General features: G+C 43.8%; 1 protein-coding gene across 1 annotated transcript in view; it reads left to right on the top strand.

The window, feature by feature from the left end:
- Wwox (WW domain containing oxidoreductase) overlaps nucleotides 1–21409 on the top strand; it is a 296272-nt gene that overhangs the window by 57786 nt on the left and 217077 nt on the right. The gene's annotated exons all lie outside the window — the stretch shown is intronic.

Genomic DNA, 21409 nt, shown 5'->3' with positions numbered 1-21409 from the left:
TTATTACTCAGAGATTTGAGAATGTTTACTTATTTAAATCTTTTATTAAGAGAAATAAAACATAGCCAATGCCCATGAATGCAGTTGGGATGTGTGTGTGCTTCATACGACATTGTTTTTCTACTGCAGTTATTTACTTATGTATTTCACTTTTCACAGTTTCATACATGTGTGTTATGCACGTTAGTCATTTTCATTGTCCATTACCCTCTCTAATCCCTCCTCCTCCTTCTGCTGAAACCCTTCTTCCCTATGGGTCCCTCTTTGCCTTCATGAAGTTAGGAGATAAGCTGTGCAAACAGCAGGGAAATGACACAGAAGGGCCTACCCATAGAATTCAAGGGCTATCCGAGAGTCACAAGGAAGAAAGGTGATAACATCTGGATGAGTCTTCTTTTCCTGCAGAATGAGAAGGGAAAAATCAAAAGTGAAAGTCCTCCCTGGTCCTTGAAAGGTAAACATCCTTAACTATTTCTCGTGCACTCTTCCAGAAAAAGGTTTCACATATAAGCAAACACGTGCACACGCTGTTCTGTGCTTTGATTGTCTTACTTAATACACTACAAGATCTTTCTGTGGGCTGTCTAAATAGACTTGGGTGAGGGCTTTGCTCACTGGGGTACAGTTCCTGACAAAAACAGCTCAGGAGGAGAGAATGTTTGTTTTGGCTCGGGTTTCAGCCTAGAGCTGACTGACTTCTTTGCCTTTAGACAGATGAGGAGAAAAGCCACCATGGTAGAAGGGCATAGTGAGGAAGAAAGTGTGCCAGAAAGAGGAAGAGGAAGAGAGGGAGAAAGAGCGGGAAGAAGGGAGTGCTGTGACCAGGAGAGAAGGGATTGATTGATTGATTGATTGATTGATTGGGGCTTAAGTGTGTCTCTCTAGGACACCTCATGCCCTAGTGATCTGTTTTCTTCAACTAGGCTCCCCTTCCTAATTTCCAGCACCTCCCAACAGTGCTGTCAGATTCTGCATCAATCAATGCACCTATCCATCCATGAAGTCAGAATCTCTGACTACATCAGTCAAGTCCCCCAAAGCTGCACAAATATGAACACTGCTGCATTAGGGGACAAGCCTTCAATACATGAGCCCTTTGGAGGAACACTGCAACTCCAAACCATGCACGTCCATTCCCTTTCATGGTTACATATGATTTCAGTGTGTGCTTATGCGTTAAGTTAGCCATATGGGGTCCCTGAGGTTGTTAGCATTCTCGTGCTATTCCAGGTGATCCAGTGTCACTCTGTCTCCTGCATCAGATGTTCTCACAATTTTATGTGAAACTAGGTCTACTGTATGTAAACTGTTTTCAGTCGTTAAGTCCATGAGCTTACCCATGGGGCTGAATCTTAGCTGCAAGCTCCCAATCCCTGGGCTACATATGCAGTTAAAATTTTGATGGCCTAGTAGTTGCTGCATTGTCCATTCCTACTGATGACGTAGAAGAGTTCAAAGGGTGGCTCAGGGATGGTCAGGCTTCTCAGATTTTGTTTGTTTGAGTGAATGCTGTGTTTCAAATTGGAATAGCAAAATTCCAATGACTTCAGTGGGTCTGCAGTTAGCATACTGTACAAGGATATTAATGTTGAAGCTGGTCTCAGAAGGGAACACCAAAATGAAATTGCTTCTCATCTTTAAATTGATATTTTTCTTAGAATACATGGGAGCAGACTAGTCTATCTCATTTTTATATCTTATATTTGTCTATCCTCTGTTTCCATCTATTTATTTGTTTATCATCTATTTATATCTCTCACCTATCATATCATCTATCTATCTATCTATCTGTCTGTCTGTCTGTCTGTCTGTCTGTCTATCTATCTATCTGTCTGTCTATCTATCTATCAATCATCTGTCTACCTATCTGTCTGTCTCTAACTCTGTCATCTAACTCTCTTTGATCTGTCAGTTATCTGTATGTCTCTTTATTTAGCTATCAGGTCTCTCTCTCTCTCTCTCTCTCTCTCTCTCTCTCTCTCTCTCTCTCTCTCTCTCTCTCTCTCTCTCTCTGTCTCTCTAGGCAGGGTCTCACTGTGTAGCTCAGGGTAGTTTTGAACTCATAGTAATCATCCTGCCTCTGTCTCTTGAGTTCTGGAATTATGGGCATGAGCCACCACACTTGTCTTGATTCCATTACTGTTTGATACATAGAGGCAGAAATTTCTGGATCTACCCTAATGAGCTGTAGGCCCTTGGGCAAGTCTCTTAATATATCTGGCACATCCCTCATGAAGGTTTAATGAGATGATCTCAGAGACCCAGCATTTACTCTCTCTTCCTTCCATGTTAGGTCATAACTCTGTCCCTGCTTCAGATGATGGGAATTGTCACTGTGTAGGTTCAGCAAACAGTTCTGTGATGTGAAGTAGCAATCGTAGAGGAATGATTACCCCAAAATATTCAAATTAAGGACCTGGGAATAAGAACCACAAGTGAAAACAAATGTCTTCCATGCAGTTTCAAACATTGAAATTGCATCATGGAGGGTTTGCACTATAGAAACTCAACCCTTTTGTCATACCTCACTGGTGCACTTATTCTCTGTATATTCTCACTCTCCCAAGATGGTGATTACAGAAGCCCAGATTTAGCACCTAAAACCATGCTTACCATTTCCTGTCTTTGCAATGTAGAGACTTAATACTGGTCACCTTCCTTATGTTTCCACTCCACACATTCCCCACATGCTTACCCTTGACCTTGCTGTTCTGGTTTTCTTCAGGCCCCTCCTTCTTTCACATCTCTACACAGGGCTCTCATCTGGCATTTCAGTAAGGATTGTCAAGGTCAATTTGATCCACTGCAGGTTTTCAGTCTTTGAGCCAGCTTGAGTGTGTTCATACTTTACCTTGGATGGACCATATCTCTACCTCGCTGGGGATGTACTGAGACATATTGCCACCCTGTGGGAGGCTCTCAGAGTGGTCCAGGGTTTTTTGTTGCAGCAAGAGCTCATTCAAAAGTCCCTGGGCATTTTTGGCTCCACATTGACTTTCAAGTGCCAAGGCTCTGTGGGCATCTTCAGCTCAGTTCTGGAGATGGAAATGGTTTCTTTATTCACTCAGCTTGTTTCTCCCAACCTGGGCTTTCTCTTCCAAGTTCCACTGTACCTTCCAGGATCACAGTGTTCCCAGTGCTTCATGTCTATGTCATAGCCAGTGGAATGTTTTTCTCAGTTCACAGTGTTGGAGCTGCTAATAGCCCTCATTCATAGAATTTCTGTCATATCCTATGTGCAGGCATGGCCTGTTACAACAAAACAACCTAGTCTTCTTCATTTCACAGAGGAGCCCAGGAACAGCTCAGCCAGAGGAGTATAGTGCCCAGAGCCACATAGCTCATGACCTCAGGGACAGGGCTTTGTTTATGCCATCTGCCTTGAAGATCAGCTCATCTGAGTGTCACATCCTTAGCTGGCAGTCTTTGCTTTACATCCTTTGGTGACGCCCAAGTGTTTAATTTCAAGACCCAGTCATATTTAGAGAAAGCAACTCCTTGATGTGGACATAGCCACACCCCTCCTTCTCTCCCTCCTCCCCCACTGCTTCTCCTCCTCCTCTGCTTCCTCCTCCTCCTTTTCATCTCCTCCTCCTCATCCTGTGACAGGGTCTCAATCTGTAACATGTTCTGGCTGGGTATTCACCATGTAGTCCTGGCTGGCCTTGAACTTACGACATTCCTGTTTTAGTTCCTCAAGTGGTGAGATTACTGGTGTGCACCACCAGATCCAGCCCTGGGTCTTTGCAATGCCCAGAGATGATATGATATTGAATTTCTCATGACGACCCCAAACATCTCTGCACATATCCAGATGCTTTCTAGGAATGGTGCAACCCATTCCTGGCTAATTATTACTGTTATACAACTGTACTGCAGAGCTGGAGAGTGATTGAGAGTATGTATTGCTCTTGTAGGGGAACCTGAGTTTGGGTCTCAGCACCCACATTGGGCAACTCACAGTTGCCTATAACTACAGCTTCAGGGAAACTAGTGTGTAGCTAGAGTTTTCCTGCCTGGCCTACACTCAGGACAGATCTCTGTCACTTGCCAGTCCCACAGCCGCTCAGACCCAACCAAGTAACACAGAGACTTATATTGCTTACAAACTGTATGGCCGTGGCAGGCTTCCTGCTAACTGTTCTTATATCTTAAATTAATCCATTTCTATAAATCTATACCTTGCCACGTGGCTCGTGGCTTACCGGCATCTTCACATGCTGCTTGTCATGGCAGCGGCTGGCAGTGTCTCTCTGCCTCAGCCTTCCACTTCCCAGAATTCTCCTCTCTCCTTGTCCCGCCTATACTTCCTGCCTGGCCACTGGCCAATCAGTGTTTTATTTATTAACATATTTGCCATACAGAACATCCCACAGCACTCCTTTGGTGTCTGTGGGTACCTGCACTTACACACACAAACTCATACAGGTACACATTCATGCACAATAATAAAAAATAAAAATAAAATGTATGTTGGCAAAGATTAGAAACAGCTACACACAATGACTTTGGGAAAGTGTCTGAACTTGTGGAAATTTCAGCTTCTTTGTCTATAAACTGCATATTATAGTATGTTTCAAAACATAGGTGGTCTGCAGTCAGCACAGCGGCTATGTGTAAGTAAACCATTCACAGATGATGGAGCAAGATTCAGTGCTCCACTCAATGCCAGCTGCCTTGATTAGCAACAGTGATGAAGATAATAATTCCTTAGGTACACATGGAGAGTATAGTGAAGCTTGCTTTTCTTACCCTCAACAAGTGGTTGAGAGGGGGCTGTAAGGAGGATGTTTACCAACACAATTTAAGTGGAATCACAGTGAATTGTTTTCCTGGCTTTTTATGTCTGAACTCCTACATTTTAATAGATGTGCATTTAGTTGGTTGATCAGTATTTTTCATATTTTTAATATGCACTTCATATTAGCTCTCAACTGTCATTTGAAAAGCTGTCTTAATTATTTATGTGATTGCTTTTCTTTTTGTGTTTATAAAGAACTGCCCTTTGCATATATCCAGGAAAGGCGATTAAGGGCTCAGTCACCAGGAACGGCAAGCAATGGTTATTAAGAAAGGAGGGAGATGAGAGATTAAAAAAAGCCAAAGATTTATTAGTGATGGTGATGAAATGTGTATGTGGCAGAGGGAACACATGCTTGGTTGATTGTAGCCACCTGATTTGATGTCGCAGTGTTCAATTAACCCAGTTGTTGATGGTGTTGGTTAAGTCTGTTTATCTCCTTGGAGTGAAGGCTCGTGGACAGCACTGATGGTGCTGTGTGTTTCCTGACAGTTTCATTGGTAGGCATCGGAAATAGGGGCTTTCACATATGGAGAACTTGGTGCCAGACATTATGCTGGGCATGTGCCCCTGACACTTGGCTTATAGTTTTCTTTTTTGAAACAGGGTCTCACCTGTGTAGTCCTAGCTGTCCTAAGACTCAAGATGTAGACCAGGCTAGTCTGATAGATGTGCCTGTCTCTGCCTCTTGAGTGTTGGGATTAAAGGAGTACACCACCATACCAATCATGACTGAGCTTTCAGTACTACTGACACCTTGTTTTCATGGTGTGGCATTAAGGGTGGGTGATGGTGCATAGTGCTCCATCACAGTTCTCAGAAGTCCCCTAGAAGTCCAGCAGCTTTCTGGCTACCACAGAGCCACTCAAGGACTTTATAAGCTGATGGAGCCTTGATGCTTATGGGAATTTTCTCTTTTTCCTTTTGATACTAAAAGCTTACAGTCTGCAGTTTGTCTTTCCAGATAGAATGTGTTAGGTGTGATGTCTTCTCATGCAAATCAAGCACTTACTGAGTGCATGCATGTGTGTGTGTGTCTCGATGTGGGGGGGGGGTTGTTATGTGCTGAGTGGTTGACATAGAAGCTTTCTGCCTAAGTTAGGGGCTTGCCTTGGAATAGATGATTGTTATCTAAGGCAGCCCAAGGTATAAGGCTCATCCCTGTTGTCTTGAATGTCAGTAGCTAAACAAAAACAAACTATTAATATCAGGTTCCTAGGAAAAGTTCATCCTAAATCAGCCTCTAGATTTTCTCATTTGTTTGCCTTAAAAGTTGTTTTTCTGCTCAGTATTGGATTTCTGTAAATAAAATATGATATAAACAATTCTGTGAGCCAGCAACAGCTATGTAAACTTCCTGTTTGAGCCAGTAAGTGTACTCACAGCAAGAGGCAAGGGTGAAATTCTGAAGTTTCACCCCAGAACATTTTCAGATGTCATTTACTGTCATCCTGTGTATTGAGGTGTGTGTGCCAGGGGGCAATGTACTTATTAGTAACAATGAAACACATACCTTGTGATTAGCCCATCTGACAGCCAAGGCACTGGGGGCTGGGGAAATGGTTATATAATTCCACACAGCTGGGGCATGAGTAGGGAATCTGAATTTGATTCCCTGGTTCCCAGCCAGTCTTGACCTAATTTAAAATTCTTGATGTGTGTTGTTCCTAAACAGTAGCCTGGATTTTCTTTTTAACCTCCATATGTGCTTGTTTGTGTCTGTGGTGTGTGTGTGTGTGTGTGTGTGTGTGTGTGTGTGTGTGTGTGTGTGTGTGTGTTTGTGTACTTTTTGTACTAGTGCGGGTGCATGCATGCCATAGTGCATGCATAGTGGTCAGAAGACAATCGTGGGTACTGGACCTTGCCTTCTGTTGGTTTGAGAAAGGATGTCTTGTTTGTCACCATGTGAGCCAGGGTAGCTGGCTTGGGAGCTTCTGTCTCCACTTCCCAGTGGAACGCTGAAACTACAGGTGTCCATGCCTTGTTCTGAGTTCTGAGTATCCCAACTCACTGAATCATCTCTGATTTTCTCATAGAAAAGAATGAATTTGAATTCCTGATCCCTGGCTTTGACCTCTTAGGAACTTAGATTGTGGACTTGTATCATCACATTGAATTTTTTTTTTTGTTTTTTTTTTTTGCTTTTCGAGACAGGGTTTCTCTGTAGCTTTGGAGCCTGTCCTAGAACTCACTCTGTAGACCAGGCTGGCCTCGAACTCACAGAGATCCACCTGGCTCTGCCTCCCAAGTTCTGGGATTGAAGGCGTGCGCCACCACCGCCCAGCTATCACATTGAATTTTTGTGGTACTAGGATTGAACCTAGGTCTTCATACATGCCAGGCAGGCCCTCTCTCCGCTGAGACACACAGAGTCTTGACCAGGCTCTTTAAAGGGCTCAGCCCAATACTGTATTCACCGAGATTCGTCTGTATGTGAATGAATGTTTTATGATGGGGAACAGAATGTGTTGTTAACATGAAGGTACCTGTGGTTACCTAGGAAGGAACCTCCCTACCTCTTTGTAATTTGATGTCATTGATAACTGGGTCAAAGGAATCTGCATCTTCTCTTCCGTCCCCTCCCTTCCTTGTTAAGTGCTATGTAGTGTATTTACTGTTCTGCTTAAGTTGCCCATTTGACCTTTCTTGTCACAGGCCCAGGAAAGATTCTTTATCAGTTAATAAATTATTCATCCCCTCGTAGACATAATTGGTTGCTAAAATATTCTGAGTTTTCTCTGTCTTCAGAATAGCTGAAAATTGTGCCTGGTCCTTATCCTCCAACTTTTCCATCTCATTTCTCATTCTGAAAATTTTGCATTGACTTACTCTTAACTGTATCCACTGTTCTTTGATCACCATTTCTGTGTCTTCATTTTTTTCTTCCTGGCCATCTCTGGCAGTCTTGAACTGAATCTTTTCAAACTTTATATCCATTATAACCTTTATATAACAAGGGCTGTGGTTCACTGCAGAATGTTAAGAGTCCAAGCAGGAAGCACAGGTGGCTCGCTCCAAACCATCACCCCCCAATTGTGTGCAGATCCATCCTCTCAGTAATGTGGGTTCCCCTGGGTTCTTATTAAGCAATTTTGACATAGTTTGAAGAGACGGATTTCATCTTTAGATGGTATCTAGCCAGTGGCTGCAAGGCCAGCTTCTGGCCACTCAGCTTTTAGCCTATGTTATTTAAGAGGGAAAAATATACTTGAGACTGTTTTTCATGTTTATTATGGGGCACTCAGAGTCCCTCAGATGTAGTGTGTATTAGATTAAATAGAAGAGAAATAGTCATTGTGCTGATAAAACCATCCAGGCAAGGACAAGTAGAGATCAGCAGGGCTGGAGGTAGTCTCTCAGGCTGGGCAGCACATGGGGCAGAAGGTCAAGGGTAACCCTAGAGAGCTGTTTAAAACAGAACTAATTTTAATCCACACAGAGGTAGGTAGCTTTTAGGTGGGAGGTCCTTGCTTTGGAGTCCTAGAGAACTGGGATCAAATCCTGACACAAACGGTTGCCCACTGGTGCCCCGTCTTATTTCCTGTAGAATGGCATAAATGACAATTTCAGGGTCACCACAAGGACAGAGTGTAGCCACACAGGGCTCTTCTGCATAGAGCCCAGCATGTTGTGATCCAGGAAGTAGTGCACACCCTTGTCCCGCACAGAGCCCTAAACTAGACAGATGCATTCGTTCACCTTGAAAAAGTGTCCTAGTTCAGGCTCCTCTTCTAAAAATGTCATAGGCTGATGGCTTAAGGAATCTATTTCCAAACATTGCCGAGGCTGGAAATCTGACCACAGTGCCTGTTTGGTTAGGTTCTTGGTGAGGATTATCTTCCTGTTTTATAGTTCACTATGCCTTTTCATGTTAAAGAGTAGAGAAATAGAAGAAGGGAGGGAGGCAGGGAGGAAGGGAGAGAGACACTTTTAAGCTTTCATTCTATAGGATCCCTTCATCTTCCCAGCAGTGTCAGTCAATACTGAAATGAGCTGAGATAAAGAGTGGAGCCTCTTCCACCCCTAGGACGTAGAAATGTGAGTGTCGTTGCTACACCCTTGCCTGAGTTGGAAATGACTGGCCTGGCATAGGCCGGGGTTAGTGCCGAAGAGAAGCGAAGCTGGCAGAGCCCACCCTGTATTCCCAGGAGATTCATGAGAGCGTGTATCTGTCCCTGTCAATTGGAGGATGTATATGTAACTAAGTTTTGAAAACTATAGAAGGAAGGCTTATAGGTGTGTTGTAGTGGCGGCAAGGCCCATGCACCAGTTCTTTGACAGTCCACCCTTCAAGAATGGAGTCTGGTTCTCCTTCACCAGTGTGAACTGTACCTGTTGATGTGTCTCAGTGCGTTCCATATGCTGACACATCTCAATGAGTTCCGTGTGGTGGTGCTGATGGAGAGTGACTCTCCAGAAAGCTGAAAGGACCGAAAAGGCATCCAGCTTCTTCTTTACACACTGTCTTGTGTCACTGTTTTTGCACCACCATGTTGTGAGGACACTCAAGCAACCCTGTGAAGACTGCTGCTACAATGGTAGTTTGAACCATTCCAGAACCCTCTCAGCCTTCTGCTATCCTGCTGCTGCCATGGTCCAGCAGGTTCACATGGTGTGTTCTCCTTTCACAACCATCCAGTGGGTAGGACATTTCCCAGCTTACGAGCTGCTAGATTTGACTAGATGAAAAATGTGTACAGTTTTCAGCCATATGCTTTTGGGGAAAACAGTAGTAACTAACACAGGTGCCATGGCTTCCAGGGGAGAAGGAGCCATCACTGAGAGAGACTGAACCCTGAGACGCAGTGAGCCACTCAAAGTGTAGGGCATTGAAGTTTGCATTGGCCACCCAGGTGCCTTACACATTACAGCATCCCAGGTTAGGGACCTCCTACTTTGCTCTGAACTCCTTTCCTGATGAATAAACACAGTCATCCCATCCTGCTTCTGCATTAATTAATTAGAAGGACCTTCCTTACAGTGAAAACAGCATCTTCTTGGACCACCAGATGGAGGTTTGTTCTCCTTCCATAGAGCTCTATTGGCTGCGTTCTTATCACCCAACAAATACATGCATCTCTCAAATTCCCTAAATAATAAATCCAAAGTTATTGAAGCTATCAGGTTACTGAGAGTTGGCGGTGAGACTGCCCCCTCTCATTTCTTTGCAACCCTTGTCCCTATTTTATTATTGAAGCTGCGGATGCTCATGGTAAGGCTAGGCAGCTGGGGAACCTCAGCCCCTGAATCTTGCAGCAGGCAGCAGCTGTGGGAGCTCAGGCCTGCTTTGCCTTCCCTGGAGTTAATGAATCAGCATGCGCCAAGGGCACAGTCTGCCTTTAACTGATGGAGGAACACCACATTTATTTACTCAACAATTCTGAGATTTCCAATTGTTCCAACTACAAGGCAGTCTGCCTGCAAACTGGGTTAGGCCGGGAGAAACTTCAATGCCTCTTTGTAATGGCTTTGTTGTTGTTTATTGAGAGGGACTAATTAACTTTGATTATTGCACTAATATTATGGCACTTTGACAACCCTTCAGATTTATGACTCTGGGAAAATAAACAAATGAAATGCAGGTGCTGGAGCAGAAAGACTCAGTCATTACTGAACTTTAATTACTTGGAATGTGTAGCCAGGAGAGAATTAGTTGATGAATTACAGGATGCTTAAACCTACCCCAAACTGAAAGCAAGGAAAAGACAAAAATAGTGGGGAGGAGACTGGAAAGGTGCTGTGTTTAAGGTGGGAAAGACAGGGCACATCTGTACTCCTCTCTGTGGCATCTCATTGACTAATCTTGGTGGTTTCCAGTGCTGCAGAAACTCACAAAGTGCTTGTCAAGGCTGAATCAGCATCACCCAAGAACATGCTAGACATGCAGATTCTTGGGTCCTGCCCAGAACCACCAGTTCAGAGTTACTGGAGGTGAGGTTCCAGGGAAACCTAGACACATGCAAAAGTTCAGATACATTGCCATCAGATTGTCTGCTGTTTGTTTTTGCTAAGAGGTAGGTACACAATTTTGTCTTTGCTTACCAAAGTCAAATATTGCCCTAACCCAGATCCTGAGCCATTCCAGAGATTTTCAGGCTCTATGACAATCACCTTCACCTGATGTTCCCATATCACTGGCCCTTGGTCAACCCTGCTTTTCAAATGAAAACCATAATAATGAGAATGGTAGCCAACATGATAACATAGTCACTGTTCTGAGTGCTGTGGATATCGTTCTGTATAAATAAAACAAATGGAGCCCAATGTGTTGGCAAGAGTTTCCACCTAAAACTTGAGAAAAAAGATTCTAAAATGGAGGTAAAAACAGCTTCCTAGTTGTCTCTCTCAAGTTAGCGGCAGCCTGCCGGTTTGAGCTACTATGGCGGGTTCCTGGCGTTTGCGCTCGACCTGCAGTATGGCGGGAATGAGGCCTCTGCAAATGGCACATTAAGCTGTGTGGTGGATTTAGCCTTTGCTAGTACAAAACAAAAAAAAAAGAGGTTTCTGGGCTACACGCTGCTTTGATAAGAAGGATAGACCCACTATTTCTGAGAATTGATGGCTCCCAGAGCTGGCAGAAAATGTACCACTGCCATGTTGGAAAACTGAAGTGGGCAGAGCCAGCAACCACAGCGCCGTGTCAGTCTTAGAATGGTGCAGTTTAAAGCAATAGGCTCAAGGTGATATAAAAAATAAGCCACATAAAGATGGCTACCACACAGAGAATCTGGATTATGTTCTCTTTGATATTTGTAACTGAAGAAAAACATTTGATTGTAAAAGCTGTTGAGTTATGCCAAAATGTATACTTTAAAGGTACCTTGACTTTCAAAATTTGGATGTAAGGATATGTTGCTTTGGAAAGGAGGCTCTGCTTTTGTTTCCACAGAAAGCAAGAGGCTATGGATTTGTTCCAGATTAAGATAATCAGGTTTGACCAGCCAAGACCCCCTGAAAGGTCTCCAATGACACCATGGCCCAGATGATCCAACATCCAGAATGGTTTGAAGGCAACTGGCTCAGACAATACAGCCTCATGGACTACTCCATAATCCTAAAATTTTCTTTGTGTCCCCATAAGATACAGTGCCCCCCCCAGCAGCAAGTAGTAAGAGAAGCTACGCCCAAATTCCCAAATTATATGTAATTTTACTATGTTAAGGTTAAAACCTTCCTTTTTGAAAAAAAAGAAAAAGGGAAGTGCTGTGGATATCGTTCTGTATAAATAAAACACTGATTGTCCAGTGGCCAGGCAGGAAGTATAGGCGGGACAAGGAGAGAGGAGAATTCTGGGAAGTGGAAGGCTGAGTCAGAGAGATACTGCCAGCCGCTGCCATGACAAGCAGCATGTGAAGATGCTGGTAAGCCATGAGCCACGTGGCAAGGTATAGATTTATAGAAATGGATTAATTTAAGATATAAGAACAGTTAGCAAGAAGCCTGCCACGGCCATACAGTTTGTAAGCAATATAAGTCTCTGTGTTTACTTGGTTGGGTCTGAGCGGCTGTGGGGCTGGCGGGTAACAGAGATTTGTCCTGACTGTGGGCCAGGCTAGAAAACTCTTGCTACAGCTGAGCACTTCAAGGACTTCAGCTCAGCATATGTTAACAATGATCCTGTCAGCGTATTAATCTTATGAAATCTGTTTTCCTGAAAAGATTCTAAAGCACAGAGGTGTTCAGGACCATATGCAAGCTCACACAGCACAGATGCCACAGGCACAAGGTGCTTTCAGGGAAGCACTCCTGTCTGTCCGGTTCTTCTGCCACATCCTCTGTGTGCCACATAATACCTAGGCACAGGAGGGACTTACCAAATATTCCCATAATGAGCCAGAGGGCAGCAAAGGTTGACAACTGGGTTGTGGGCACTGAAACCCAGATGGCAGAATCCTGTCCCTGTTGCTTGATTACCTTTTGAAAGCTGACCAGCACAAGGTGTGTATATAGCCAGACGTTTCTAAAGTTTTGAGCTATGTGAATTGATTATCTTATTGATGTTGCTGAGGTCTCCAATTCTTCAGCTGTCTTCTAGCTTGTTCAAGAAAGGGTAGTTATTTGTGGAACACCATGTTACAGTATTTATTCCTGTTCCTTGGACATCACTAATCCTTTTTTGGGGGATTCTCAGTAGCCAGTTCTCCTACTCATGCTGTACTTGGGAGGGCTGACTGTGATGGAGCATGGACTCAAACAAGCTTGATCTTGAAGGACAGAAAAGAGAACCTTTATGTAGAAATGTTGACTGCAAAAGCAGAATCCAAGAACAGAGGGGATGAATTAAAGGCTAGCCAGGTATGGTGGGACACACTTGTAATCCTGGCATCTGGGAGGCTAAGGCAAGAGAATTGCCACAGTTTGGGGACAGTCAGGGTTGGTTCCATGGGGAGCGTAAGGCTAGCAGATAAATTCTGGAGGCTTGTGGTCTTCACATGAGTGTGTATAAGCAGGGAGAGGGGGACTTGAATGGTTATTTGGTTTACTACTAATGGGATTAATTGCATCAGTAATTGTTTTAAAATGCCTAAGATATTGTTAGAGTTGAGAAGGCAAACATAAAACCTCTTTGGTTTCTTGTTGCTTAGGTCAGAAGAAACAGCTTGAATTGGCTTTGCCTATAAATTCCTCTTTCCTTTTGGTTAATAAGTGATCGCAGTGACAAATCGTGGAATTTGTCAAGATTATATGTATGTACCTGTGTGTGTATACAGACAGAGGAAGAGAGAGGAAGAAAAAAGAACAGAAGACAGTTGGCAACACAGAGGTGGGACAGACAGACAAAGACAGGGAGACACAGTCGAGCTGGAAACTTTAACAGCGGTATCTTAAGGAGTGTTCTTTTGGACCAGCCTGGGCAGGATGAGGGAGCCTGATCACTGTTTCCTATGTCCCTTGGTCATTTCTTGCTTAGAAGGGAAGAAATTAGAATTGTTGAGCTATGATTTGTTTTAATCAGAAAGAAATTGTCTAACATAAATCTCTTCGTGAGTGCTGGAAAAGCCCTAAAGCGTCTGGGGGGCAAATATCAATACTTTGCAAAGGAGGAATGATTGTTCCAATTCGTGGCTTAATTGACTTTAAGCCTTAATGAAAGTCAGGCCAGGGCAGGCAGCAGACACTGCAGCCGGGATCAGCAGTGAGGTCTGAGCCAGGAAGGGAGGAATTTAGGGTGGTTCTCATCCTTTGCTGCTGATGCCATTTTCTAATTAACTGGGGCCACCTAATACCAGATAATACTCCTTTTTCTTCCTCTGAAGAGAGCACAGTTTTCCTGCCTATCTAGCATAGTAATTTATTTTAAATTATAGTTTTTCCCCCCATTGGAAGCATTCGTTTGTGTTGGATTATCATTTCCCCAAGTGAAATTTCACTGATACTGTATAATTAAATATAGATTTTTAAAAAGCACAATATATATTTTAAATTTGTAAGTGGACAAACTGGGGTATATAAAGACTTTATTTAGGAAGAATAAATGGCTCCCAGGGTCAGCCCAATGGTTGTTGGAAAGGATTCATATAGCATCCATATGTTCCCCTGGGAGGGCTGCAATGCCTTGCAGACTTCATCAGTCTAAAAGGGTTGGACTCTAAAGTGCATTGTGCAGGTCTAAGCAACAGACCAGCCTCCAGGCTGCCTCACTCTCAGTCCTGTTTGTACTATGTGAGAGCCAGGTGACTTTCACTTCCTTTTGCTTCAGTTTTCTTAGCCCTATGACATGGGTGTGCTGATAGTACCCAAATCTCAACGTTGTGAAGATCATCTCCAGCGTTGCTCACCAGGAACTAGGAATGTTACTGGAGTACTTAGAGTGGTACCCAAGTACCAAGTGTGTAATATCCAAGTGCCAACAGAGATAAGAAACAAAACCAAACTGCGGGGCTGGAGAGATGCCTTACAAGCATGAGGACTCAAGTTCAATCCCAGAACTCATATCACAAAAAGAGTATATTGTTGCACACTTGTAATCCCAGCCCAAACTGCGGGGCTGGGGAGATGCCTTACAAGCATGAGGACTCAAGTTCAATCCCAGAACTCATATCACAAAAAGAGTATATTGTTGCACACTTGTAATCCCAGCTCTGGGGAAATGGACACAGGCAGATCCCTGGGTCTCCATGGCCAGCCAGTTTCACCTACTGGTGAAAGTTCCAGGCCACTGAGAGACCCTGTCTCAAAAAGGATGTGGATAGCGTCTAAAGAGTATTAGCCAAGGTTCTATTCTCAACTCTTCTTGCACAAGTGTGTGCACATGTGTGCACACTACACAGGCAAACAAAATATAGGAGGAAAAAACTCACTTGCAGCATCTGTATGGAATGAGCTCACCACCCACCTGTCCAGTTCATGCCTGGCCACTCAGGTATTCTGCTCCTTGTTGAAGCTGTTATCAGAATCACTGTATCGCTCAGCCTTCCCTCCTCACTACAGTCTGCTTCCTCAGCCTGGAGGGATCTTAGCCAACTTGTCCACCCACCATGTGTCCTGTGAGTCTCCGCTCATGCCATCTCTGCTCCAGAGCCTCCCCAGGATTCTCTGGCTGTGATGCTGTCCTTTCTCCCCTCCCTTCCAAGAGTACCTGTCAGCCCACTCCTCTGAGTCAGGTACTCTGCAAATAAGCACTATTGGAGGAAGCAAAGCCTCCTGCCTCCAGGGAACTTACAGACTGGGTTTTGGTTTCATTTAGTTAACTTTCAATTAGTTTACCCCAACTTTTAATAGTAAGGAGTTTCATTGTGTCATTTCCGTATGGGTATAGAATATACTTTGTCACATTCATCTCCTCTGCTTCCCTTCCCCCACACTTTCCTATTCATATTCCTCAATATCCCTCTCTCACCCTCACATCCCCTTTAGCATTTGGTTGTTAAATTATGCATTGATTGATTGCAGCATTGATCACATTGTGTATTGATCGTTTGTCGGATGGGCTCCTTATTTAGTGGATGAATACTTATCGACACCGTCTTCTACCCATGTAGTCTACTGGATTCTGATTATGTGAGTACCCACCACATTTGGTCCTTGTCTTCCTGGAGTCTGTGTGTAGTGACAAACATGTAAATGAATAATAGTATCCAAGACACTGGACTCACTCTCTCTCTCTCTCTCTCTCTCTCTCTCTCTCTCTCTCTCTCTCTCTCACACACACACACACACACACACACACACACACATATGCACACACACACACTTACACTTTCTGTGTGTGTGTGTGTGTGTGTGTGTGTGTGTATGTGTGTGTGTGTGTACATATGTGTGTCTAGTATTCAGGTAGATGGGTTGGGATCTGGTCATGGCCTGAGCTCAGTGTTATTTGGGCAAGGGGCAGACATGCTTAGAGTCATATTGCCCAGCCTGACATTGAACTTCTGGTTCTCCTGCCTCTACCTTGTCAGTGCTAGGATTATAGATATATACCACAAACGTGGGGGTAAATATTTATTTTATTTTATTTTTGATGCTGGTAGGCTGGCTAGTGGTTATGAACAGAAGTTTGGATTTCTGTAGTTGTGTACTGATTGTAGCCATGGTGGTCCCCCATGTGCCCTCCATCTTTCTGAGGGAGATGAGATATTGCTTCCCTGCATCCCATGATGATTGTCAGGTGTAAATGGGACAGCAGTGCCCTGCTCATGGTGCTGGAAGCTTCTGCTTGTCACCTCTCCATGCTTTGCACATCTTCCTTCTCTTCTTCCCATCAGTAGCCCTTTGGCCTCAGTGCCAGACACAGCATCCTCTGGGTAGATCGGCTTCAAGTTCAAAGCAAAGCTTCCTCGCTGTGGTATTGGATTTTGCAGGATGGTGACAGCTTCTACAAACCTCTGGTCCATGAGCCAATTTGGAGAAAATTGAATCATTCTCTGCGCCTTTCAGCTCGCATCCTAAAAGCCTGCACAAACATTCTGGGCAGGCTTCAGCAACTTCACATCAAGAGCTCAATCACAGCTTCAAAATAAAAACATCCCCCATTGCTCTTTGTGTATGAAGCTGGATCTGGAGCTTGTCACAAACCTCGGCTCTAGTGATAACACAGCCCCCTCCCTGAACACATGCCGTATCAGAAGGTCCTAGCAGGCAGAATCCACTTAGCATGCTCGATGCTTCTCCATATGTGGATTAAGGATGGGGGATAGGAGCTGTTAGGACCGAGTGTTCATCTGCACCTGCAGCTCCAGGTAGGCTACATCTTTTGAAGTCCCCCTTAAAGTGGTTTCATATTCCAGTCTGTGGAGGCAAGCTGGGCTAGGCAAGGGTCATGTAGCCCTTTCTCATCATAGCAGAGCAACTAGTCTCATTATCAATGTGTGCTCACACTCTCCTCAGCAAGGAGCCCTCCGTAGAAATAACTGTGAATTTAGTAACTGGCCGTCGCGAGTGGTTCATGATTTGCAGAGGATTTATATGTGAGGGGAAATGGATGGATTAAAAATATTAAACAGTGTAGCGAGCACCCACATGGATGAATTGTTGAGATCTATTTTCCCCTTCTACTCTAAACATATGGCATGAATTTTCCACCCTCATTATAGTTGCTGAGAGAAGGCAAAGACAAATATTGATATTTCATTCATGTTTTACGGTGAAAACACTGTTTGGTTTGTTTATACAGTTCGACTATCACAGTTTTTATGGTTGGCAATGAAACCACTGTAAAACCAAGTCTGGGTTATATAGGAGATGCGATAAGCCCTCACATTCAGGGAGACTCCCTGGACGGGATAGCTGATGTCACATGTGCAGAACAAACAACTGAATTGTGGGTTAGGACAGGATAGTCAGGACGTAATAACTAACAGCCTCTGCAGACTCTTCGGGGTGTAAAGCCACCAAGGTTTCTCTTGTTTAGATTGAGTCTCTTGGCTTTTGTTGCTGGAAGGGCTCTGAGAAGTAAAACTTGTATCACACGTAGCTGGATGTTGTGCAGAGAAAGGAAGACACATGCGTGGCTAAGCCTCTGCTAAGAAGCGACACCTGTCACCACAGCTCATATCCCATTGGCCAGGGCTAGCTTATGACATTTCCAAGTTCAGGGAATACCTGCCATGTGTATACAGATGGGGGCAGACACCCGGAATGTCAGAGATTAGCATGACGACATGAGGACTGCCTTCCACAGCCACAGTCACCCCAGGACTTTTGGTAGGTTTTTTTTTTTTTTTTTTTTTTTTTTTTAGTTGATGATCTGCTCTGTGTGTGTGTGTGTGTGTGTGTGTGTGTGTGTGTGTTTACATACATGTGAGCATATGGAGGCCAGAGGTAAACATTGGGGGCCTTCCTTCATCTCTGTCCTCCTGGAATTCACTGTTTTGGCCAAACTAGATTGTCAGTAAGTCCCAGGTCTTTCTTGCCATCAAGTTTTATGTACTAAAACTCACATCCATTTCTTGTCCATAAGGTGGAGGATAGTTCTTCATATATTTTATCATGCAGCCAGGTGTTGAGAAGTACTTGTCTTCATTGTTTCCAGGCTAACCATCCTAGTACCCTGCCTGTGTCCCTGTCCCTGTCTGTCATCCCACATCTCTTTAGGACATTCTGCTATCTACCTATCTATGTCTACCTACCTACCTACCAACCTGTTTATCTATCTATAAAACACACACATACACACACACACACACACACACACACACACACACACACAAAATGAATCAAATTTTTGAGCAAAATGAGAGCTCTACCTTACATCCATATGTCACATACAAGAGTATCATGTCCTACATTTATGAATCTAGAGTACGCTTTCCTCCCCATCCCTCTAAATAACAGAACCTTGTTTGTTGTACTTATTTTCCTTAGGATCCTTTCTCTAGGATCTGTTGTGATTCTGAAAATCTTAAAAAAAAATCAATTAAATGGAAATGAGTTGTTTTGAACGTCAAATGAGCAGCTGTGTCCAAGGGAAAGCAGTTCATTTGAGGCTGAAATTGTAAAGATGCACATTTGGGGTTGGGTGATGATGGACAAAAGATTTTAATTTCTTTGAGTCTCAGTTTCAACAGGTGTAAGTTAAAGAGCCCGATAACGATGCTTTCATGTTAATTGTTGTGTTGGTGTTCAGATATCTATAATTTAGTGTGTATTGGGCACACTGGTGGCTTTTTGTAAGCTTGACTTTTATCTCCATGATTGCTGAGTAATTGTAGCAAGAACAGCCAGAGTATTCAATGGGTGGATGCATGTCTTTCCTTCATCCTGTTTGTTGAATGACTGAATGCATGAACATGGTTTTTCCAGTTTCAATTAGCTTTCTGCCTTGAGGTTGAAGAAACTCTGAGTCTCCATAATAAATCATGTGAAGCCAACTCCCCAGATGCAACAGTGTGCAGAAAGCTGCTTCAACTTTGGCTTTCTCCTTCTAACATTTCCCCTTCTAAGTCCTCTTCATTAAAAAAATAAAAAGTGATAACAGTGATTGCATTTAAGCAGATTCCTTGGCAGGCGTCGGGAGGAGGGTCTGGGGATTTAGGTGCTGGAATGGGTGTTTCCCAAGCATCAAGGCCTCCTAACATTTCATTTCCATTAAGCATCATGGATGCATTCCAAGAATTTAATTAATATAGCATTGCTGCCTTCATTGTGATTCCTCAGTAGGGTTATGAGAACCTGGGAGTGTTCAGTTGATTAAATGGCATTTTCTGTGGGTTTCCAACTACTGCTTTCCATGGAATTTAGTACCTGCCAGTGTCTATTAAATCAATACTGTTAAAGGGGATCACAAAGGAAAGAGGTGTTTATATCACAGTGTAGAACAGTTTTCTTACCTAGATGGGGGAAATAGTTTTAAAAGTACAATTTTCTGTAATGGGGTTATTTAAATAGTAAGACCACAATTTGGAAAGGTTTGGAAGCCGATATTACAAAAGAATTACAGTAAAGGAATCCCTTATAGAGTAGACACTAAGTTGTGCACCATCATGAGGTAGTCTAGGCTGGAAAAAAAAATCACTGGCCGAGGTAGAAGTAAGGTTATGGACAGATCCATGGGTGTTAGGACCCTTTGTGGGTATTGGGGGAAAGAACATGCTTGTTGAAATTATAGGAGGGAATTTTCCCTGAGACAACTTGAGAAAATGAGTATCCCTTTGTTAAAGTATCCTGCATCACAGGGAACAGGGAGAGAGAGGGGGATGATGTAACTCTGGTTGGCCTGGAACTCACAATGTAGACCAGGTTAGCCTCAAACTTGGAGATCTACCTGCCTCTGCCTCCCAAGTGCTGGCATTAAAGGTGTGTAGCACTATGTATGACTTGTTTTTAAGATTTATTTTGTGTGTATGAGTGTTTTCCTTGCATGTATGTCTGTCTGTGTACTTGGTACTTGTGGCTTTCAGAAAGAGGGTGTTGTATCCCTATGAACTGGAGTTATTGATAGTTATGAGCCACCATTGTTAATTCTGGGAATTGAACTCAGATCCTTTGCAAGAACAAGTACTCTTAACTGCTGAGCCATCTCTCCAGCCTACATCATATTTTGATCCAATGCTTGCTAACTTAAGAGATGAGTAAACATGGCATCAGATTAGATTGTGCTGTGATATATTAAAGGGGTGGTGGATGGGAGTGGTTATGGAGAATGGGGGTGATACTGATGCTCAGTCCACCTTGGGACTGAGATGGGCAGTTCATCTGGAGGATAGTGTTATAGGAAGCACATTTGGAGCTGAGCAAAGACAGAAAGAGGGAAACCTGCCTGCCATCTTAGGACCAGGAAGGTACAGGATGGGGTAAGGAGGGTGCCATATGTGGCAAGTTAACAGGCCCAGCTCGCCTGTGTAATGGTAGCTTCTCAGGACCCCCAGCCCAGTGGGACTGCTCTTTATCACCTCTTGTTAGTAGTGTGGGCACTTCTGAAGTTCTAGTGACATAGCACTGTCATTCCTGTCTCCATCTGTTGCTGTTCTGGCTCTACTGGCCCAGTACCCTTGGGGGCAGGGGATGAGAAGATGCAGAATCAATGACACAGATTCTGGGAGTTGCAAGCAAGCTCATTTATTAAACAAAGGGCTGAGATTTATATATGTGGCTTTTGGGAGGGCTCTTGCTCCTAGCTGCCATGGCGTTTCTTGGTTGGTTCTAGGCTGCATGTCGTCATCTTTTGGTTTAGAGCTTGTGGGTCAGGTTTCCTCTGGCCAGAGTGCTCTCTGTGCATGTCACAGCTCTTTGTTTGCTTAAGGTGTGGCCCAGTGCTTTCAGCCTTACCTGCCTCATCCATCCTCATCTTTATTGGTATAGTTTCATGAATTACCCATCGTGCAGGCTCCTCTGTCCATTCTCAGACTTAGGTGAGGAGGCTTATCTGCAGAGCTGTCAAAAGCCATAGAAAACAGGAACAGAAGCCCGCCTGTTACTTTTTTGAGAAAGAGGAAGGGTGTGATAGCTGCCACCGGTAATGACTGACATCATCACAGCAGCTAAACCCCTTTCCCTTTTCTTTTGGGGGCTTGCTTTGCACCCTGCTCTTCTCACAGTGGAAGCTGTTGTGATGTTGATCCTTTCATCTGCTCTTGCTATTAAGAGCTGCATCTTGCAGACTATGAAAGTGAGAGGTTGAGGGTATTTTACACAATCTGGTTTTTGCTGATTGTGGTTCATTATGCTCTA

The sequence above is a fragment of the Peromyscus eremicus genome, chromosome 5 (genome assembly GCF_949786415.1).
Source record: "Peromyscus eremicus chromosome 5, PerEre_H2_v1, whole genome shotgun sequence".
Lineage (NCBI taxonomy): Eukaryota > Metazoa > Chordata > Mammalia > Rodentia > Cricetidae > Peromyscus > Peromyscus eremicus.
This window is presented reverse-complemented; position numbering and strand designations above follow the sequence as displayed.